This window comes from Lontra canadensis, unplaced genomic scaffold (genome assembly GCF_010015895.1).
Source record: "Lontra canadensis isolate GAN:19392208 unplaced genomic scaffold, GSC_riverotter_1.0 scaffold69, whole genome shotgun sequence".
Lineage (NCBI taxonomy): Eukaryota > Metazoa > Chordata > Mammalia > Carnivora > Mustelidae > Lontra > Lontra canadensis.
Genome location: NW_022631063.1, coordinates 4,186,428 through 4,210,200, shown reverse-complemented (window position 1 = coordinate 4,210,200; position 23,773 = coordinate 4,186,428). Strand labels below are relative to the sequence as shown.

The window sequence follows — 23,773 nt, the reverse complement described above, 5'->3', positions numbered from 1 at the left end:
CATGATAAGCAATTCTTAAAATGCTTTTCTTTTCTTCCCAGAGCTGAGGATGCACTCTTGTCTTAGCAATGGTAGAGAGGCCCCTGCAGATAGACAAACTGGGGCCATGATCTCCCCTTTTCCCTGGATCTCACCTGCCAGAGGTAGATCGGAGTCCTGTGCTAGGTTTTCAATAACAGCAGTGAGTATCCAGGCAGCCTGAAGTTAACCAGGCATTCAGTCTCTTGGCCATGGGCCTGGAGGTTTTCACACTCCCCAGAGAGCAAAGAATTGTCCAACTGCTTTCTAATTTAGCAACGAATGTGCTAAGTTTTATAGTCAGAACTTAGGTAGTGATTTGCATGCATTTTTAGTTTGACTTACATAATTTTGCTTAAAATCTTTCTAAACTTGAGTTTGAAGCCAATTTTCACTGAAATTTTTTTCTCTTCTGCCCAAAAGATACATATTTAGATGATCTTTGGTTTTAAACTGCAAGTGTTTAGTCCAACTATTAACAGACACTGCAGTGGTTTCAACTCCAGTGTCTTAAGGTTCTGCCTCTGTGAAAACAATGGGATCATAATCAAATGAAACCTGCAGTGGACCTCTCTAGAATTTGACCATTGTGTGCTTCTAGTTTCTGTACTTGATTAAAAAAAAAAAAAAAAGCCACTATGTCCTAGGATAAAGCTCTATGCTTATACAATAATGAGGTCTATAAAAACTTCTGAGAAGACTGTGCTGTGTGCCATCAAAATATCCTCAATGAATTCTACATCTCTAACTTTTGATAAGAGTCTAAAAGCAGAGTTTGGTGTTACAGTGTCTGACAAGGGTCTAAAATGTGAATATTCTGGAATGTCGGATAAGAACAATTTCTTACCCCTTCACTATCAAATGTGTGGGATGGAAGGTTGATGTCTTTTTGTGAACAAGTATACACTTTATGTCAAGCTCTTACATGGGAGGTGGACCTATAGTACACCTTTCCTCAGGTTCTCTCTAAAACCCTCTTTAGTTTCAGTATCAGGTCATCTTGAATTTCACTGGGAATAAATGTGTAATTATGTGCAAATTTCCCACTGACACCGGCAATGTCCCCAAGTATGTATGTATGTATGTATTATTTATTATTTTTATTTATCTTTCAAAAAGATTTTATTTTTACTTATTTGTCAGAGAGAGAGAGAGAGCATAAGCAGGGGGGAGCAGCAGGCAGAGGGAGAGGCAAGCAGAGGCGGAAGCAGGCTCCCCATTGAGCAGGGAGTTTGATGAGGGACTCGATCCCAGGACCCTAGAATCATGACCTGGGCTGATGGCAGACGCTTAACCAACTGAGCCACCCAGGCGTCTCTGTCCCCAGGTATTTAAAATACAAGGATAGTATAGAAACTTTAGAAAATAACTTGTTTCTAACATGCTTCATAAGAATCTGTAAGATTTCAATATTCTCTTCTCCTATCTCAATGAGAGATCTAATAATAGTAAATCAGAAATTATAAAATTCTAGACTAGAATTATTATTTTCAGTTTTAAATTTAGATATAGGAGATCAATAGTACAGTGTGTCAAAAGTACATAGACTACTTGTAAATTCTAAGATAATTAGTGATAACTTCTCACAATGTAGAGAATTCTGGCACTCTGTTCCAAAAGAAAAGTTTGAGGTCAAGTAAAGGAAGCAAGCAGCATGTGCAGACTATAGTTTTCTCAAGATACAGACACAGAGGTAGGGGAAGAGCATAATAGACATTGGTAAAATTCCCTTTACCAGGACAGCGTGCAGATCCCCTAGTTGTTGTCGGTGTTGATGTCAAACAGGTTTTAGCTTTCTCCTTTCCTAAAGAAGGGCTCTAGGTCAACAGAAGTGACTTTCTTACCTGAAAATGCTTAGGAAGTCTCACCCTCTTCCCCCACAGGAGCTCCTGATTCCTCAAAGTCTGATTGTTATGATGTGCAAGAGCCTGTCCTACTTCTAGGGAACCCACCTGAGGCAGTCAGTGTGGAGGATTGTTGACATTTATATCAACTTTTTCCCTTCTTTTCCATTTTATAGTGTAAGGCTAGGAATTTACTACTCAGAACACCACTGATGGGTTATTTTATTTCTTGGGTCACCTAGTAAAACTACCCTAACAGGATTTGATCAGTTTGGGTCCCTCATTTCCCATTGTTGGGAACAGCAGACAGAGAGTAGATGGTGGGAGGGAAAAAGTAGTATAACGATAAGTTCTAACAAAATTTCAAGTCAGATGTTTCTGCAAGAGTTGTTTTTAAAAAATAGTGCTAATGGGGTACCTGGGTGGTTCGGTTGGTTAAGCCTCTGACTCTTGGTTTTTGGCTCAGGTCATGAACTCGGGGTCATGAGATGGGGCCCCACATCAGGCTATGCGCTCTGCAGGGATTTGCTCAAGATTCTCGCTCTCCCTCTCCCTATGCCTCTCCCCTCAGCCCTCTTGTTCTCTCCCAATTAAATAAATAAATCTTTAAAAATAATAATAATATAACTGAACATAAATTCTTAACAGAAGTGGAACTGACATTTTTTGACCAACTCCTATGGAGGGCTAGGCATTATGGGATTTTTAAAAATCCCTGCATTTGAATGATAAATGAGCTAATAACTGAATTAACACACATCGGTATATTCAGTAAAAAACTCAAATTCTCATCCAAAATGCACATGATCATTCTTAAATAAGTATATAACTTCTTCTTCCATGAATCTCTTATTTTAACCACTGTAAATCCAGTCTTAACTAACATTCATTCATTCACATATTCTTTCAATCATTCAGCATTTTTTGAGAGACTAGCATATGCCAAATACTGTGAAATGAATGAAGATATAATGGTGCATAATTCCCTTTTCTTAAAGAGCCTACAACCAATCAGAAATATAGACTAGACATGGTCATGGACTGTAATAATACAACGTAGCAGTGCCAAGTACGATGAGGAAGAAACCACCAGGAGAATATAAAGAAAGTGCACTTAACTGGAAATCTGGACTGGAAAAGCCTCCTGAAATTAATGACACTTTAAGCAAAGACCCTAAGAATGTGGGAAGGAAGAGCCTATAGGAAAGGACAAGTGCTAAAGGTTAAAAAAACTGAAATTAGGTCAGACTGGATAAAGGATAGACGGCAAAGAGAAGAAGTCACAGAGCATGAGGCTGAAAGGCTGAAGAGTCCAGGGGAGAGTCTGTCAAAGGTTGGGTTCTTTGGGATGTAGACTCAGGGGTTGAAGCTTTCATGCAGGAAATTTACTGGGAGAACTTTCAATATCAACACCTGTGAAGCAGTGAAGACAGTCTACTACTTAACTTCTATCTTGGTGTTCACGGAAGAAGTTGGGCTATAAAATAATCACAACAGAGTCTTCAACCAATCCGACAGGGAGATCATAAACTGGGATGGACCTTCAGAGTCTTCTGTGCTTGGGATAAGGGGGTGGAATTTCATACCTCTGAGTGGAACCGTTACTGGATGCCGGCTGCCCTGGGAAGGGTATAACCTTGTGCAAGTACTTTCAGCTGAGGGAAAGTCACAAGGCACGACGTAATTGGGAGCTGTTGGCTGTAACGCTCCAATGAATGGTTGAGTCCCCAAAGAGGTCTAGAGAATGCACCCCCATTGTAAATAAAGCATATTAAAGGTACATCATGTAAGCTATGTTAGAATGGCAATAAGCCTGGGCTTTATTTGGGTATGGAAGAGACACAATATGCAGTAGATTTAGAAAGATCTTTTTGTCCGCATTATGAGCACCAGATTGGAGAGAACCATGACTAGAAGCAGAGAGACCAGTTGAAAGTTGGTTGCAAAAATTCAGGCAAAGATGATGGTGGTCTGAAGAAGGGTCTTAGCAGTAAGACTGGAGAGCTGTAGATGAATCTGAAAGCTATTCAGGGAGTAGAAGGGATGGGACTTAGGAATTGGATGTGAAGAATTTAGAGAAGAGAAGAGTCCAAGCTATAACTCAGATTTGAAGCTTGGGCACTCATGATAGGAAACAAAGCAAAAAAAGCCAATTGTTTGGTTGCTGTTGTATTTTTTTAATGGTAAGAGGGAGATGTTAAACTCAATTTGGGAAATCTGGTCTTTAAAGTGAGTTTAACAGAGGCATGTACTAAAAAGCATGTTGCATGTTCCTGGAGCATAGGAACGTGATTTGGATCAGACAAGGAAATATGGAGGCCATCAGCAAGCAAAAAGGTGGTAACTGTGGCCAACAAAAAGATAAAGATAACTCAGGGAAGTGTGTAAGTGAGGAAAACAGAAAGCCCGAAATAAAATCATGAGTTCTTGATTTTTCTTTATCAGTGAGGCTTTCTTTAAATACTTGCCCTATGCTTTCAACATGTCTAAGGAGGAGAGGGGAGAAAAAGGGTACTATTTTTTTAATACCTTTTATGTCTCAAACACATTGTTTTATTATCTTATTTTACAACCCTATGGTTTCAGATTATCGTCTCCATTTGATAGATGAGAACAAAGGCTCAGAAAATTTAGGCAACTTCCAGAAGTCACCATACTATTAACTAATAGGGCCAGAGTCTCAATCCAGATCTGCCTAACTGTATTTTACTATGATTTTTACACTATGCCATGACGAACTTCAAATTATGTAATATAGCTGTATTGTGAATTATAGTTTTTATAATCATAGTTTTATTTTGGTTGATGTAATTTACTATTTTTAAATATGAAAAAACAAAGCTAGGAAATTCAAATCTGCTTTGGGGGAATAGAAATAGGGTCTCCTATGTTCTCAAACCTTAAAGAAGATGTGTACATTTGGTTTCATTAAATAGAAAAACAGGGGAAAAAAAAGGGCTAATCTTTCATTAACCACTTTGTAAAGAAAAGTTTCTATTTATTCTGAAGGGAATTAAAAATGTATAGCATTAGGCATTTAGGAAAAAATTACCTCACAACACAGAGTGTATATACTATTAGCACTGATGTTATTTATTTATGTGTAGCTAGAATTACATGCCCATATAGGACTCAGGCTTATGAAAATGTCTGGAAAGGTTTTCTCAGGGCCGTGGGAAACTACAATTATGCAGAAGTCTGTCATGGGCTTTTTTGTAGGGGTTCTGAGAAACCCTGCATGGCTTCTGTTGATAGAGATGCATCAGCAAATTTCGATCAATGAGCTGTGCTAGTTGGTATCAGCAAGTGTCCTCTCAAACACATATAGTCTCAGAGAGTAGGCGCTCAGTATTCTTGCTGGAACATTCAGAGAGACAATTGCCAGGGGGGACTTTTTAGCTCTACTCACAAGTGGAGAAACCACTCATCAGCTGTTGACTTCCTGTGGATATGTCCTCAAGATAGAAAATAGCACAGTCTTCATAAGGGTGGCATCCCACACCAGTTCCAGAGGTGAGACTTAAGTATATTCTTATCTTTCAGAAGAGGCCATTCAGGTCAAGTGTATGGGTAGATACACTTTGGAACTGCAAAGCCTCGTGTAGTTCTGAAATGAATGTTAAGTTACACGTTTCAGAATTTGTTGCAAGCCTTACCCAACCAAGAACAGAAAGAAGACCTGCCTTTAAAATCATCCTGTATATCATTACATTTCTTTAGGGGTTTAATTTATTTTATTTATTTATTTGTCAGAGAGAGAGAGAAGGAGAAAGAGCACAAGCAGGGGGAGCAGCAGAGGGACGGGAAAAGCAGGCTCCCTGTTGAGCAGGGAGTTTGATGAGGGACTCGATCCAGGACCCTGGGTTCATGACTTGAGCTGAAGGCAGATGCTTAACCAACTGAGCCACGCAGGCGCTCCAGGATGTTGGTTTTGACAGTAAGATTTAGCTGGGCTAAAAGCTGCTATGTAGCTCTTGAAAAATTCTCTTGTTACCTAAGAAAAAAACATTTAAACTATGCAGATCCCATTTTCATGAATGTGGTTTTTAAAAAAGATAAAAATAAGAGTATTGTATTAAAATATGTATCTAGGGGCGCCTGGGTGGCTCAGTGGGTTAAGCCTCTGCCTTCGGCTCAGGTCATGATCCCATGGTCCTGGGATCCAGCCCCGCATGGGGCTCTCTGCTCAGCAGGGAGCCTGCTTCCCTTCCTCTCTCTCTCTGCCTGCCTCTCTGCCTACTTGTGATCTCTGTCAAATAAATAAATAAAATCTTTAAAAATAAATAAAATAAATAAATTAATAAAATATGTATCTATATATTTATATTATACAATTTTAAAACTTGAAGGGATTAAAATGCATTTAAGTTTAGTCTGTTATTTACATGATTACACAGATGGGAAACATATTCAAGGTCATACAAGAGAATTTTAATGATAAAAGTAAGACTGTAAACCAATTTTTTTTTTTTTTGAGATAATGAGAAGGGGAGAGGGGCAGAGGGCAGAGGGAGAGAGAGAATCTTGAGGAGACTCCACACTCATCACAGAACCTAACTCGATGTTCGCTCTCACAACCCTGAGATCATGGCCTGAGCTGAAATCAAGAGTTGGATGCTTAACCGACTGAGCCACCCAGGTGACTCTAAACCAAATTTTTTAAAGTTCCAAATCAAAACATGTACCACAGCAGTACATTGCCTCGTTTCATAATTTCTTGATAAATAATAAACTTAAGATGATAAAACACTATCAACTGATATGTACTAAGTAAAAATGTTAAGTCATAAACTTAGAAATTTTAAGGACAATGTAAACATACTAAAACTAAAGACTCGTAGTTTGCTTGGGCAATGACATTGCTTAGTTTTAAAATATCACATGTAAATCATTTATCTAATGAGCTTCGTCTTACTGCTTTCCTTCCGTTTTTTTTTTAAAGCATCCTCTGTCATTGAAGATGCTAAATAAAATGCATCAACAGAAATTAATAGGCAATGGAACTTGATGAATTCTCCTGGAGAATATTTTTATAATGAAAGCTTGGCAACTGTTCCTGTGATTAATCATGATAATGCACAAACCCTCAGGCTCTAAATAAACTGGCCTAGTCCTTTTTTTCTGGAATAATCCTCCCTTTCCTGTTTTCTTTCAAGAAAGATTAACCACTCCACCTTCTCCATGTTCTTCTCTTTGAAATCCGCCCCCTCCACTTCTCTATCCAAATCCTACTTTCTCCAAGAAGATATCTCACACCCCCAAAGGAGGGGGTGATGTTGTTCTCCTTCAAATTCCAAAATGCTTTGTATTTAAAGCACTCAATACTGATCATACAGTATAATATTATCATATATTCTCCAGACTATAAACATTCCAGAAGGATTCAGTTGTATTTCCTAGAAGATAGGTGTGCGTAGGGAGTCAATAAATATTCCTTGCTAATAGCTAGAATGAATACAACAAATGGCTAGGTACTCCAGAAGCAGAATACTTGAAAAATTCAATCATCAGTGGATTATTGGTTAGCACACATGCTGAAAGCAAGGTTTCTCCATGGAGGGATATTTCCAGGCTTCCCACCGTTGCTGTTACAGAGAAGTGAGAATAAAAATAAACTTTTTTAAAAAAGAAGCTCAAAGAAAAGATTTCCAATTTAGTTTAATCTGAAGGGTTACCTGGCTAAAAGTAGTCTCCTTCTGGGTGACCAGGGATTAAAACTCCCACATTTATGTGAGGGAAACAACAAATAGAAGTGGACTTTATCGACCACTCAACACAATTCGGTGACTAACAAATATTTTCCTACTGAAATTTACAACAATCCTACGAGAGAGGTGTTATTATTCCCAATTTACCCCTACAAAATTTGTGCTAGATGCTAGGGAACCAGGATTACAGAGAGAATATGAATAAGAAATGGCATTTCTTGTAGGTAATATTTCCTCTGCTCTGTTTTGTAAAGTAAGCATATGTTAAGAAATAGTGTTTTTAATACTCATTAATATATATTAAATGTTACTGTTTATTAAAGACTAATAATTCATTAGGGTCAAAGATTAAATATCAAACTATTAACATACTACATTTTAAAAAATTGTCTCATATTAGTAAAGAAATATTGTGTGTTAGTATAGAAATAATTTTTTTTCTTGTAGAGCACTAATCAGAAACAAATTTCATCTGTCTTCTGTATTTGCCAAGCTAGCCATTTGGGGCAATAGCAAAATTGGGGTTTCTTCCAGCCTCCAAATCCTATGATTGACTGATGTATAATCTGCCTTTATAATGGAATTAGAGACAAACTTTTTCTACCTAATTAAGCTTGCTGACGGAGTAGTTTTTTGTATATGCAAAATTTGCTTGCATTTGGATCCTTGTTGCCTGTCCTCTGCAAAAAGGACAATGTTTTCAAATCCAAAGACATTTGCAGCTGTGCAGCTAGTTGACTAATCACTTCTGAGATCTTCTTCCCCAAAATAAAAATCATCTGGGACTAATTGTTACTTGGAATAATAACAGAGTTTGGCATTTCTGAAGATTTATTCATCACTGGATCTCACGTCTGAGCCCCTCTCTGAAATCCTGAGCCTCTCTTCCAGAATGCCACATGGAGGTCCAAATGGTAGCAGAGATTCCCTGTGGCAGGGGTGGGGTCAGAACTGGACTTTCCTCCCCGACACTTTACACCTCACATCCGTGTGGCCCTCCAGTTGACTAGTAGATTCCTGCAGTGTGACATGCCCTGCAGAGCACTGGACGTAGCATTCCAGGTCTCAGGATACATCCTGGGCTCATCTCAACAGAGAGATGGGTCAGGTCAGCAGCTGCCATGCAGACCTCCATGCTGATCCGGATCCTGTAAGGATCTAGGTCTCTAGGGGATGAAATGCATGAATGTGCTTTGTAAAGGAGTAAGCCCATTCATACAAATGTAAATTATAATTCATGTTTGTCTGTTAGGAGTCCAACATTCTCATCAACTTCTTCAGACATAAAAGGGCAGGAAGAAGATGACTCAGCATCTCTAATGTCACTATGAAGAACATGTTTAGAGGTTTTGCTAAATGGAATACACGTTAAATTTTTTATAATCCAGCTATACCTGCAAAAACAAAATGGGGATGCTCATTGTTCATTTTGATATTTGATGGTTCACTTATGCGACCCTGGTCGAGAAGCCCCGTGATGTAGCCTACCCCTAGAGACAACTAGGCTGTCAGGCAAGCCATGATTTTTTTCAAGTCCGTCTCCAATTAGAAAGTGGAGGAGTGAGAAAGAGATAAGGCAAAAGGAACAAATGGGTCTGGGTATCCAGTTCAGCATCTACATCTTAATTCCCTACCTCCAGGGAAATGCTGGCCTTCAGGAAAGGGAGCGCTGCTCCTTTAGAACTCCCTGTACTCAGATTTTCACATCACAATGTGTGAGGGAGCCAAGACTAGCTATTTGAAGACAGAGTTTCTAAAGCTGGGTTCCAAATACAATAGCTTAATTTGGAATTCTGACTGAAAATCTGAGGACGCTGCAGAAGCTATAAAGGGCGGGGCACACAGGGTGGTTGTTGACAGCTTGATTTGCTGAGACAACTGCGAACTTGACCCAGCACATAGAACGGCACAGAGGCCCACCCTAAAAACATGTAAAGTCCAAAAGAATATTAATTAATTAGAAGAAAAGGGTCAGCAAATTGACCGTGAGAATTTGGAAAGATCATGGGATCCTTTGTCCATCGTTTTTCAATAAAAGAAGAGGCAGGATGAGCTGGTGAAATCTAACACCTATCACAAGCATATTGTAAGAATAAAATGATAAATCAACTGTGAGAGTTTTGGATGACTACAGCATGCATGGCACAAAAACATTTAATTTATACTCTGTTAATAATATATAATATATCTGTAATTTTTTGAAATAGATGACCAAATCTAGCTTCTCAAAAAAGGAAGTATTTTAATCTCCTACATATGGATTTAATAAAATGTGTAGAAAACAAAGTAGAACTGTTACAATAACCAGATTATCATTAACAAAAAAGTCAAGCCATTGACTGCAATTGGAGTTCTGAAATATAGATAATGCTTATTTTAAGAATAGATTTTTTTTGGTGGAAAAACCAAATGTAAAGACAACTATTAATTGACATTTTCAAGGAAAATTTGGTGATCTCTTAACAAATGAAACATCTTTTTATAGGATATGTTATTATTCCTAGTGTTTTCTATTTCATAAATCCATGTTTATGCTTTGCTTTCTTAAAGTATATGGGTTCATCTTCCTTGTTATTAATAATCGCAATTTTTAATCACAAGGAGTTGTTATTGAATGCATACTGTGTCCCAAGCAGCCTCCACTTTAGGTACTAGAAATTCAAAGATGAATAAAACACAGTCCTGGTTTTTAAATAGCCAGTTATTTGAGGAAGGTAGTATGAAAGCAAGTATGTTTAACAACATATAATATAAGCACACTAGATCTTTCTAAGTCATGGTCACATCCCAACAAGCAGTAATAGTTTCTGCCTGGGTGGGTGTGAAGGGATAAGGACCTGCTATTTTAAAAAACTGGTCCTTAAACCTACTATGTTTCACTGATCCAGGAAAGGACTACAGGTGGCAACACAAAGCCAGGGTTGTAGGGGTGAGCGGAGATGAGTGACTCCAATGGAGAGACCATTCTAAGCAAATTCATAGAGGTATGAGATAACATAAAGCTTTCTCATATCTGCAAGCAACTCAATGAGATTGGAACACTGGCCAAAATAAGCGGGTGGGGAAGTAAATCGTTTCTTTTGAGTTAGTCTGAGAATTGTTCATAGATCTAAAAGGGAATTCCCGAGTATGCCTAACTATGTGGAGATTGTTAAGAAATAGCATGTGGGGGGCCTTATGAGGAAAAGACAGTGCAGTTGTGCCATCCCTTTAGGGTTAACTTAGAGATAATCTAATGCATTGGATAATGCACCAAGGCTTGCACATTCTTAGATCCCACTTGGGAAAGCAACTTGGAAAAGAAAAAAACACCAAAAAGGGCAAATGTTGAACACCTGGTTCTTTCTTCTTCCCAGGCACCGTCTTTTCCCATCCTCCCATCTGCGCACCTACTTTGACCTAGATGATTCTCCTTTTTACTCAAAAACTTAGAAACTCTGGAGAGTATGTGTTTAATGAAGAGAGGCAGCTGGGAAGGAGAACAGACACTTTTTTAAAAGGGTGCTTCTTCCCAGTTTAAATAGAACACCTACTTTGAATATGTCCTAGCAAGTTCAGAAGAGAATCCAAGACTGAAAAAATATGGAAAGGCAAAAGTATAAGTCTACAGACATTCTGGTTCACTAGCTACCAAGTTACAGAACCATTTAAATGAAAGTAGTCTCTGAATTGCCTAGGGACTCATGCTCATCCCCACAGCGCCAATAAACCTAGTCTCTCTCTCTTTTGCTCTTTTTCTCTCTCTCTCATACACACACCACTGATACTAAGCCCTCTGGGAAGTGAAGACAAGCTTATAATTACCTCGGCAGATTAATTGACCTATTAAAGTTGAGCCAGACATTGTTATCCTTTTCCCCCTTCTTCCTCCTTAAGAGAACCCCAGTTTTGTTGGAAACATTTATTAGCCCAACTTGAAGGCTACCTTTCCCAGCCTTCTCTCTTGTTCCTGTAAGTGCATATAGAACAGTTCTGGCTAACAAGACCCAGGAGGACGTCTACTGAGAATTTCTGAACATTCTGGTTTTTCAGTATGGGCTCAACCCCTTCTTCCCTGTGTCTTCTTGCATTCTTCCTGAAATACCCAAGTGACAGCCAATCATTCACTGGATGCTAGGATCAGATCCTTCTGGATCAGAAACCAACCTCTCAAGGTTCATGTGGACCAGCCATGTTTCTCAAAGCATGTGGGACTGCTGTAATTTGGGGTATTTTACTTAGAATGTAAAAATCCTAGACCTGAACTCCAGGTATTACAATGGAAAGATTTGGAAATCTATACTACAGTTTCTCTGATCTCTGTGGGTAGAAGAAAAAGGATGTGATCCCATTTTCAGGGGCCAAATGTAATCAATCACTAACACAAGGAGCACTATCTCTTTTTCTCCAGGTTAAATCCTCAGTTCTCTGATGTCAAGAAATCATTTCTTGACAATTTCTGCCAATCAATTATAATTGGCAGAATATATCATTGATATATTTTTTAAGTTATTACTGCCAAGATGAAAAGTAGGCAGAGATAGCTTGGTGACCCCAATAACATGCTCCTTTTTGAGAAGTGGCTGCCCAGCTAGGGAGAACATTTCTCAGCCATCCACTGTGTGTAAGGGGATCACATGACTATTCCTCACCATTTAAATACAAGACAGCTGTGTGTGTCATTTCTGGGCTAAAGAGATACATATAATTCTTCATGAAGTCTTTTTCCCTCCGTTGACTGACTCAGAGTACCTAGAGGCTAGAGGAGCCACGAGAGAGAAGGATCCAAGATCCATACATGAAAACATGGAAGGCCACCTGCCAACCAGGAACAACTACATAGAACTTTTCATGAGTAAGAAATGCATCTAATTGTGTTAAGCCACTAATACTTTTGGGTATATTTGTTGCTGAAACTAGTGTCATTCTAATCAATATAAAGGACAAAGATAAAAATCTTACATTTTACTGAGCTAAACCCGAGATAACTGAAAAAGTACTAAAGCAATTGAGCTGACCTAGAAATAATTAAATTTTCTGCCATTAGGCAAAAGCGGGACATTAAAATAGAAATTAAATTAATTTATAGGTAAAGAGAAATTTCCAGTTTTGTTCTCCCTTGAGTTTGTGACTTGTAAAACTCATACCCTCTGGATACTAAATATACTTTAATTGGCTGTCTTCAGTCAGGCTGGATATAGTCTTCTTTTCTGCAAAGAATTTCCTCTATTCCTGTTAAGAGACTGAAATGAGCACCATGTTCCATGTGGCTTTGCAGTATAGTAGAAGCTAGCATAATATTCCATTTTTTCCCCCCCAAATAGGTTATTTCACGGTGCTTGTGACTTGGGTTCAAAGTCAACTATCTTCCATATAAAAGTTGAGTTTGATAGAAACTAAAAATGCCATCATTTTTCCTCCTAAAATCAGAGAATTTCTAACCCAGTCTGGCCAGGAATTTTCTACATGTTTCAAGTGAAACTTTTGATCTGGGGAACCATCCTGTTCCAGGTCCTTTTAAAGATGTCCATATTATTCCTTGTCCCAATATAAAGAACAGCTTGTTTAGAGAGACACTCTTGTGACCTAATTGGAATATGTCGCATAATCTTTCCATGGCTCAGCAGGAAGAGCCACATGCTTTTCATCTAGCTAATTCCAGCAAGACAACACGCGAAACTAAAAAAAAAAAAACAAAGCGAAAGCCTCTCTTCTACATTAGTGAGACACCATTTTACTTAGCAATTGCAGAAATTTCACAGATTAGAGCTTTAATTCAGTATCCATTCATTCTTCTATAGTCAGAATCTTTTCAGAAAGAAACTACTTCAGACAACCTTATTTTGGGGGTGGATATGGGGTAAATGGCATATGGAATTATTTTCTTTTCTCATTCTGGAAAGTTTGTTTGCAGCTTTCTCTTTGCATCTATTTGACACCAATGTAATTATAAATCCATTGCTACCCAAGTAATGTTCCATTGCAAAAGGAGAATAATTTTTTCCATAGAAGATCTGGATATAAAATGAGAAGATTTTTCCTTCTTTTGGAAGATAAATCAACTTAGACTAAACGATCATGCCAAATGCTTTAGGATTTTACCAGAACTACCAAAAGTATATACTAAGGGAAAATGGATACTGGGGAAGCAACCCCATTTGCCTTAAAAACAGAACCCAGCTCAACTGGGAAATGCAATAAGCTCAGCTAAAAAGACAATTATTTGAAGACTCCTCACTAGGAAGAGTGGCATTTCTCACAGTTATGACCCATTAGAATAAGTCTCAATGTGTGTGTAATCAGGAAAGCTCTTGGAGAAAGCTGATTTACCTGGAACTTGTGCTTTGTCCTTTGCACTTCCTACCTTCCTGCCTGAAATCTACTCAGGCTGCTGGAGGAGAGGCAGCCATTTTGACACCACAAGGCAACAAATCAGAGGATAACAGCCATGTGCTAAAGATGGCTAGAAGGAAGGAAAAATTAGCTTAGACGCCTGAAGACTGTGGATCTTGCCAGGACTGTGAAGTCCTACCTTAATGTCACTTAACGTCACTTGAGAAAAACAAAACCTCTATTCGGTTAATCTAATGAAAATTGGATTATCTCTTAGGAGCTGCCAAACCTATACCAAGTTGATCCAACTAGACTGCAAGGAGAATGCTGTTGATTTGTTTTGTTTTGTTTTGTTTTTGTTTTTTTGTTTTTTTTTTTTTAAATAAGAACTGTTTCCAAACAAGTATCTCAGAAGCACTCATTTACTTTGGCAGTTATCAAACTGGTATATTCATAAGTCTTCTTCTGTGCTCTTTAAAATGACACCAAGGAAGACTACTAAGGAAGATCATATGCAACTCTCATTTATGGATCATCTTGAATGCATTTCATCCCTCCATTTATTTATGCAGTAAACATTTACTGAGGTTTCCAGTAAGCACAGTGCTGGGGGCAGAGAGGCAAGGATCAAAAAAGTACCTGACAAAGAGCTCAGTTTACTTGAAAGTAATAAGACCAAATCTTTTTTAAAACACTGTTTTCCAGTTCTTTGCTTTCTCTGGGTTGTTTATTTCATGTACATTAGCCCTCCAAGTCAGGGACAAGCCTAGCTCCACAATCAACATTAACAAAATAAAAAGATCTAAACTACCAGCGTAGTGTCTGTTGTCACATGTTCAGAACACCATTTCATAATTTGAAAATTTTAATTAAATATTGTGCCAATATGTTCATTATGATTGTGAGAAATGCTTGAGTAAAATTTTTTCATTCCATCCACTGCCGAAATTGATTTTCTAAATTCAGACTGTTCCTAATAGCAGATATTTTGTGCTACTCTACTCTTGTTTTCTGTCATTTCTATGATTAAAAAAAAAATCATTGAACATCAGGCCTTTACACCAGTACTAGAGGACAACTGTTTACTGCAGGATGGTAGGCAAAACATGAGTGAGGATCAGAAAAACCACATTCCATTCACCTCTTCTTTGGAGTCACCTTAAACACATCATTTAACTTATTTTGACCTCAGTTTCCATAGGGGTTAAATGATGTAGTGGAATTAGATCATCGTGTTGTTCCATAGTCCTAAAATTCTCTTATTTCCCTGCTCTATTCTCAGTGTGATGCATTAGTAGATAAGTTTCCCAGCTAAGAGCAGCACATTAATATTATTTTTAAATCATGCATGGCTTCTCTATTTCTGTTGCCTCGGGAATTATACATCTTAGCCCACATCCCGTATCAAACCACAATTTTATATATAATTAAACAATATAATATCATTTTATATTAATAATGTCATATCATTGTACTCAGGATCAGAATATAGGGCTGGTTTTATTATTTCTAGCTTTTAAGAACACAACTTGCATTGCACACACTTGAGATAATTGAATGAAAATTAGATGGAGAATATGCTGTTTTTAATTTGCTGTTTAAAAGTATCCTCCAGATATCTAGGAGTGACTGTAACAAACCTTATCTAAAAGCACAGTGATCTTCTTGCCCCATTCTGAGAAACTGCTTTCAAACTCTAAGGAAAGATTCATTGTATACAAAATCTGAATGCTGAACTTCCTATCGTTTTAGTATCAACAATGGCAGTAATTAATGAACACACCTGACAGTTACCTGCCCACCACCATAGAGAGCTAACCTGATTTGCTTATGTCTTTCATGAAAATACCTGAACTGAAATTCATTAAGCATGACCAGTTTAACCCACCCCCTTCTGAATTTGATAAGATTTCAAATGCCATTGTCTTGCTTGCGAAAAGATGTTGAAGGAACATAAACACTCTTTACCACTCTTACAGTTATCCTGCAAACCAGCTCACACCTCCAACTATTATTTCTATTACACAGACACATATTCCCCTCTACTCACCACAATGAGTTAAAGGTAGTCAGAAGCTCTCGGTGGCAGCTTTGAGTCATTACTCTGCTTTACCATTCCCTTCATCTTAGGTGTCATGGCTCAGTACTTTATAGACAGCCATTCACTCTGTTAGCTTTACTGCAAGCACTGAGAGCAGTGCCTTGCACTTGCTGCAAAATTTAGCTTTTACGCTTCTGGTCATTCTTCCCACAAAAACAACAAGACCAGTTTCCGAGCTATTCTTAACTCTCCTTCCGAAACATTTCAAAAGAGAAAGACAAGATTTCATGATTCCATGCAAACTCCCAGCCTGCCGCCTGCCTGCTGCTGCCAATACTTCTTCCTCTTGCTGGTGATGACATTCAGCGAGTTCCCCAGCCCCGACGCTTCGTTATGTAAGGCTGTCTAGGTCAAGTGTAGGAGACACACTGCTGGCCTGTGAAAACTCATGGAACTCTTCCTTCAGATTAACACTTCAGGGACTATGGAAGCTGGAGGAAGCTGAGCTTTTACTACATCTTTTGGGGGTAAATATTTTTGCATGATTCAGTGGTTTGTATGCTCTAGTCTTGGCAGATGCCCGTCAGCCATGCTGAGAGGTGCCGAGAGAAATTACAAAGGGAGTCCAGTTTTGTCAGCATGCTTGAATAAGCATAGGAAGTCTGGTAGCAGTCCTAGTTTTAAGACAGTCGGGGAGTAAATGAATCATAAATTAGGATTTGCTTGTCAAGCACCTTCTCTAGCCATCGAGGAATGAATGTTGCTGTGGCTGTTTAAACTCTGAATACAATCCATTTGCTGGGAGGTGTTGCTGGAAAGCACTATTAGCTCTCAGAGATTTACTGCAGTCCTTGGCTGTTCTGTTGCCCTTGTCTGATGGCAAATTTGCTTTCCTTGTAAATAAGCTTGATGTTTTCCCACGTTTGTCTTCTGTGGTGATTGTTTGTGACAATATGAGAGTGAAGGCGTCATAACCTGGCAGTGATGTGACTTCAACAGATAATAAATCCTGCCTACTTTGTTCCAAGGTGAATCCTGCAGTAAAAGCGCCATTTGATACTAGCTGGCCCTGCTGATGCCGGGCTAACTGCTCTGGTTCAGACTGTCCTGTGTTCAGGGGACGTGGAGGCATGATCCCAGATTGGACATGAACAGTTATTCACTCTGTGAGTAAAATTAGAAACAGCATAGCACTGATTCTGTTTTAGACTCTCACCCCGGGTCCTGGTCCCGGAATTAGTTAGGATAGCAGGCTCTTACGGAACACTGCAGAAGAGCCTGGAGAAGTAGCAGGGTAAGACTGCAGCAGCGGTGTGATACTGGCAAGGAATTTTAATAAGACTTAACCAGAGATCCTGATACAACAGATGGCACCTAATTTAAAAGATGGGTGGGTATTTAAAAAGTTCAAGACAGGAGCAGCACATTTGAGAGGGTTCGGCTTCCTGGGTGCCCTTGGCTGGAGAAGTTCAGTGCTTCGGACAGGATGTCATGAGTTAGGAAAATAAAGGCTGTGTAAAGTGTCTCGTGGTGTTAAAGAGGTAAATGGGAGGCTGAATATTCAGTGTCCATAAATGAGGACTGGCACGGGGCAATCAATGATAGCACACTCAATCACTAGGCAAACAGGTAGTTTTTAAGAATCTGCAATTTCTTACATTATTTTTTATTAAATTAAAGGAATGCAAATGAATGTTGGCGAAATAAATTTCCTTCTGGGTACCTTTCACTTGTTAATAATGATTAACAGTAGTACATTGATTATTTATGTCGGGAATATATTGCTTATCATTTTATGCTATATTTAATTGATTAAACATGTACGTGTTTTCCCAAATAACTTGAAGAGACAGTTATGGTCCCTCAGGGCCTGATTTTTATATTACTAATGTCAATAGGCATTTTCCCCATAGACCTAGCTTGGCATAAGAGCCCCAATCAGACCAGGCTTTACTCAGTTTGGCATCCAGAATAATCCTCACACACAGAATGTGAAAAACAATACATACATACTTAGTCATACTTACAATCTTTAGTTCATATGGCTTTACAATAACACTGTCAGTGCTCAGATATCTATAGATGGTTTTTGTTTCAAAATCTATTTTTAATAGTGATTCTTTTCTCTGTTAATGGAACTTAAATGGTTATATTCACTTGTTCATTTCTAAAGTAAAAGATATGGGTTAAATGAGGCTAAAGTTAGTTTTGGTTCTGCCGTCTCTAGATGATTTTCTTCTCAGTGTGAAGTAGCATTAGTAATTAATCTACGCCAAAGGGAGATTACATTTTTTGGTGCGATTATATTATTAAATGCTTATGATATTGAGCCAACATTGATTGAGTAGCTACCAAATGCTAGGCCAGTGGTTCTCAAAGCGTGGTCTCCTGAGTACCAGGAGCAGCACCTGAAAGCTTGTTATGAATGCAGATTCTCAGGGGCTGAGGGGGGCAACTTGTCTTTTAATAAGTCCAGCAGGTGGCTGTGAAGCATGCTAAAGTCTGAGAACCACTAGCCTGGGTAGAACTTGGGTTAAATATCATGAAAATAGTTTTCACTACATACAGTCAAATGTATGTTATGTAACTGAATTCTCTATTTTTCTGGTGGCCCAGATTTTTCAATGTAAGCAGTACTGTGTTTTAAGGATTTATGCTAGTGTTTAGTACATCTTCAGCCTAAACTTGTCCATAAGAAGCTTTGTGTTCCAGCAGTTCCATTTTTAGCTTTTAGAAGTTACATGGTATGGTGGGAAATGATGAAGGACCTATCCCTTCCAGCTCTTGAGGAGGCAAGGACTTCTTGCTCACTGTGTGACTTGGCACCTGTTACTGACCTTCTCTGATGTTCAGTTTCTCATTTGTGAAATGATAGGTTGGCCTATGTCAGGGTTTCTCAGCTCAGCACAATTCACGTTGGCGGTCAGATAGTCTCCATTATGGGGTCTGTTCTGTACATCGTACAATGAGCAACATCCTTGCCCTCTACCCTCAAGGTGCCACTAGCAACCCTCAACTGTGACAACCCCAAATATTTCTAGACATGAACACATCTCCCCTGAGGGCAAGCTCACCCCTCCCACCTCCTCATTCCCACCCCATCCTTTCCCCACATCTTCAAATCTGAGATTTGCTGGTCTAGGTTAACTCCCCTTTGTAAAGTTATAGTATACGAAACAGTCCAACAAAGGTATTGTTTCTTCTTTTGGAAGCAGGCAGTTTCAAACTTCATAAAATAAATAGATATATGTCTCTTTTGTGTAAGTCGCGAATAAGCTGAGGCCTCTTTGCCCCCTTGAAAGTCTAGGTGTAATTTGTTCAAATACCAGTTCCCACAGTCTGTGAAAGTCCAAAACCCTTCTTCAGCATTTCAGGGACTTAAAATCTTGTAACATCCTCTGTATCCTGGAGTCCTGGTTCCGTGTATGCTACCTCATCACTCTTAAAAAGTGACCTAGATTCTATCTGTCATGAGTTTCTACCAGAGATTTTTCTACACCAATAATCTTTGGGGTTGATAGATTTCACTAAGATTTGAGTTCTTCCCTTCATTCTTCCTCTCTCTCCCATCTCTGCTCCTCACCCTGTTCTTGCAAAGTGTTCTGGGAGCTCCAAATTCCCCCTCTAGTGTATACAGCAGACCAGCTTTCCATGGCTTTTATATCCAGATGTAAATGCCCAGATCTGTCAAAGAGCTTAGAAGATCAAGGGTCTCCAGTTTAGAACCATCTTCCCTTCATGGAAGGCTTTTGGGGTTATATTATATAATCATAAAATCATAAAGTCTTGGGACTGGAACGGGTATCTACTTTAAGTTCATTTACATGTCTTTGGAAGTCATACTGAATAAGAACTCTTGGCCCTTAAGATTACACATTTGCATGCTAGCATCTCAGAATTTTAATGATATTTCCCAAGACTTGTTGCCTCAAACAATTTAGCCATTCAGTCCAAACATTTTCTGGAACTGATATGCATGGTAAAAGTAGATAAGCCACACACCACTCTCACACACCTGTACACACGCATATTTTTTCCCAAGTGTTAGAAATTCTTTTTAGGACAATGTACCACAAACTCAAATTGTATCCTAAGATATTTGTGAATTAAGGGACTTAATCTAAAACGTGGATATAAAAAATGCATCAGATAGCTATATCTTGATTAATCAAAAATAATGGCTTATATTTGAATGATTATATCTGTATTTCCAAGTTATTTTATGGAGATGATCCTTTCTGAGAGCCATAGCAACCCTATAGATATGTCCCATTCCTATTATCATTTTATAGATAAGAAAATGAAACTGAAGATCTTCAGATGCCAAATCTTCTTCTCTTCCCACTATTCCATAAGGCAAGACTCAATAGTGTATGTAGTTTGAACACATTGGTGAGTATAATTTCAAAGTGTTTTTTGATAAAGACTTATTTCAAGAGTCTTTCTCTGCTCTAAAGTCATTCAGGGAGTATAAGGGTGGATGTGTGCTACCAATTCTTTGCTGTATTTGCTAGGATTCATACATTTTCCCTGACTTATTTGTATATAATAGGTTTAATTGTTCTTTGTATGTATTACTAAGTACTGACAGAATGATTTCAACACAGCATTTATGCTACCATAATGTGTATTATGTCACTTAATGCTCTCAAAATCTCCAAAAGGATGGGATTGTTCCCCTTCTTAAGAGATGCCACTGAATTCAATCTAACCAAAACTTGGGTTTTAGCAGAGTTTCTGCACTGACCAGGCTATCTGCCCCGAGGCCATCTCTTCTCACTGCTGCACCCAGGACCGTGGCTCTGCACTGAGCATATACTGAGCCTCAGTAAATACTTGTTGAATGGATGTTGAATAATGATCATTGCTACCTTGTTCCTTTATATTTTGTGCTTTTCATAACATTATTCACCCCAGTCAATTAAGTAGCAACTTGCAAATGAGATCCAGGGTGGAAAATCGAAATTAAAAATCAAATTCCCAAAGGCAGAAGGGTAGGTTCATTTAAGGCTGCCATACACTTGGAGCTCTTTGCAACTCAATCATTCATGCTACTTTCTTTATTTATCTTAAGAAAAAAACCTTTTGGTTTGATACAGAGACTTTCTCAGACTTACAAAGTGAAGTTATTTCCAACATCAAGTAGAAATGTGTTAAAAAACTGGTTTCCCAACACCAGAGTCACACAGTCACTTCCAATTCTATTTGAGCTTAAAGTAAATACCCAGGAAGTCAAAACTTGAAAGATCTTCTATTCCATTTTATTACTAGTGAAGTTGGCACACCATATTATACTAGTTTCAGGGGTGTAGCATATTGATTTGACAATTCTGTTCATTACTAAATGCTTCTCACCGTAAGTGTAGATGCCACCTGTCACCCACCGTACATATTCCATTTTAGAATATTCAGAAAAAAAGTATTCAATAATAGAAGATAATTTAAACATGTATTAAATACAGTAAATTCCAAATGACTTGATAATATATGTAAATTCCACTTTTTTTTTTTTTTTTTTTTTTGGAAGCTGTGACTCAGCTCAATATTACAGTCTTCTGTTGATAGCCGAGGTGCTCAACCTACATCCTAACTCAGGACAGTTAGGGGTGCAAGTTGTCAGTCTGTCTCTTTCTCTATGACTGGTTAGCTTTGTGATGACAGGCAATTTATTAAACCTCTCTGAAAATCTGTTTCTTCAGCTCTCAAGCGAGAATCATCCTATCTCCTGTCCAGAATTTAGAAGAGATAATGTATATCAAGTAGTCTTTTTCACATACTGAAAGTGTTCAGAATATAATAGTTTATAATTATATTTGGCATCATCTGCTTCCAAATATATCAGGCTGTCTCAAGGAGTCCTCTCCATCTCTTTTGAGCAACTAGACATTGGTATTAGTGTAGGCTCTGGGACTCAAAGATGCTGGATTCAATGACTGATGTTCAAAGCACTGATGAGTCAAGATCTGGTGAAGAAACAGGATGAGGCTAGCCATGAATGGACAGTTACTTATGCTTATGCCGCTCCTAAAGATACTTTTAAAAATGCAGTTCCTAAGATAATTAGCCAACCATGTGTCCAGCATTTTTACTTTTTTTTTTTTTTTGGGTCAGCTGCTGTTCTTTATTGTTATTATTATTATTTTAAAGATTTTATGTATTTGACAGAGACACAGGGAGAGAGCCAACACAAGTAGGGGGAGTGGAAGAGGGAGAAGCAGGCTTCCCCCTGAGCAGGGAGCCCGATCCCAGGACCCTGGGATCATGACCTGAGCTGAAGGCAGATGGTTAACGACTGAGCCATCCAGTTGTCCCTGTCAGCCCCTGTTCTTAAAAGATTATATTATCGAGGTAAATAATCCTTTGAGAGATTTGAAAAGCCTAGGAAATGTGGAATTTTTTTTTTTCAGAGTAGAAGGAACAACTATTAAGAGGAAAAGTATGTATCGCTAGAAAAAAAATTTAGAATTATGCTGATTTAATTTATCTTGAAAAACAATTTGGACCTAAAGATAAAGACAAACACATTTCTAACAAGTTAGGGAAACATCTTTGACAACTGAGAGCCCAAATTAAGTAATGCCTCAGGTATTTCTCTAATTCCAATATTCTGTGTAAATGGATCAACTTTGGAACGTGGTCAGCGACATAGCAACCAATTCCAAGATGATTAGATTTGCTAGACCTGTTTCATGTATCCATTGATAATTAAGGAAAAATAAGTGACTTTTAATGTTGCTATTTTAATCATTTATCCTAAAATACATCATTAGTTGCATAGGTCTCATAATCTGGAATTTGTTAAATAAGCTGATTTATGAAAAATTAATCCTTCTTGGGTTTTATAAATGAAATTATAGTTCTCTGATGAAGTGACATTATTTTGTTTTTTATGTCCAAGAAGTGAAACAGTGAAATAGGATGTTTAAAAGAGATATCAGTGTTCTGTTGGGATTCTCTCATTTTGGGAAGCAAAGAAAAATAGAACAGGTATCAATCTTCTATATGAAACTTCCTAAAGATAACATTGTGATGATCTAATTTGGGAGAAAGGAACATGGCAGTAATAAAAAGAGTGTTTTGGTTTCAAAAGTACAGTTTCTAGTGAAAACATCAGAGAAAACTGTGTATCAGTCAGCACAATCAGGACATCTGAAAGAAATGTTTTGGTCTTCAGATTCGCTAAATGTGTCCTCCTGGCTATGAGCCACCCACTCCCCCCGCCCCCACACACACATCCATCCACCTTGTCTGAAGTGGCTTTAGGAGCAAATAAGCCAATTATGAGGACACTAATAATATTGTCAGTAGCCTTAGAGCAAATAGATGGTTCCCTTAAACTGGTGGAAACAGAAGGAGAATATTCAGTTTTGGCTTCTTGACATTATCCTTTCCTGGTCTCCTCATGAACAGGGTTCTGTCTTTCCTTCTGCAGCAGGTGTGCTGGGACCTGTGTGGTCTGGCATCTGCCCACCCCTCCAGACTCTAGCCATTTCTACAGACCCAACCTTGCATCTGTCTGTACACGTTATCTCCTCTTCTTAGAACATATCTTCTCTTTTTTCTCCACATCTCTGTGCTTCTCCTAATAGACTCCTATGGGAAACTCCCAAGCGAAGTCAAGACTTGGTCTGGATATCACTTTCTAGTTAACAAAGAAAAAAGCTTGATAATTCCTGATGATGGCAAAGGTGTGGGAAACGGGTCTCTTAAGCTGTTGACAGAATGTAAAAAGATGCCATGCCTTTGGAGAGAAGCCTAGCAATATCTACCAAAGTTAAAAGGCCCATGCCCTTCCACTCAACTGAGCCATTTCGTGAGATGAGTTTTCCCACAGAAAAACTTGTGCAAGT

At 38.4% G+C, this 23,773-nt stretch overlaps 1 protein-coding gene and 1 long non-coding RNA gene across 6 annotated transcripts in view; one reads left to right on the top strand and one right to left on the bottom strand.

Annotated features, from left to right (window-relative positions):
* The window catches only part of LOC116880910, a 140,998-nt gene extending 124,952 nt beyond the window's left edge, over nt 1–16,046 (bottom strand). The window contains exon 1 of the long non-coding RNA XR_004385299.1: nt 15,933–16,046. This is a non-coding gene — a long non-coding RNA (uncharacterized LOC116880910). The remainder of the gene's footprint in view (nt 1–15,932) is intronic.
* A 204-nt stretch (nt 16,047–16,250) lies between these two features.
* Nucleotides 16,251–23,773, top strand: part of LOC116880907 (sodium channel protein type 1 subunit alpha) — a 152,539-nt gene continuing 145,016 nt past the window's right edge. For 3 of the 5 annotated variants that reach the window (XM_032880360.1, XM_032880359.1, XM_032880353.1), the window contains exon 1: nt 16,251–16,450. The gene's annotated coding sequence lies outside the window, so the exon portion shown is untranslated. Of the gene's footprint in view, nt 16,451–20,215; nt 20,316–22,251; nt 22,272–23,773 lie in introns of those variants that run through there. The other 2 variants (XM_032880355.1, XM_032880357.1) reach the window with 2 other exon arrangements.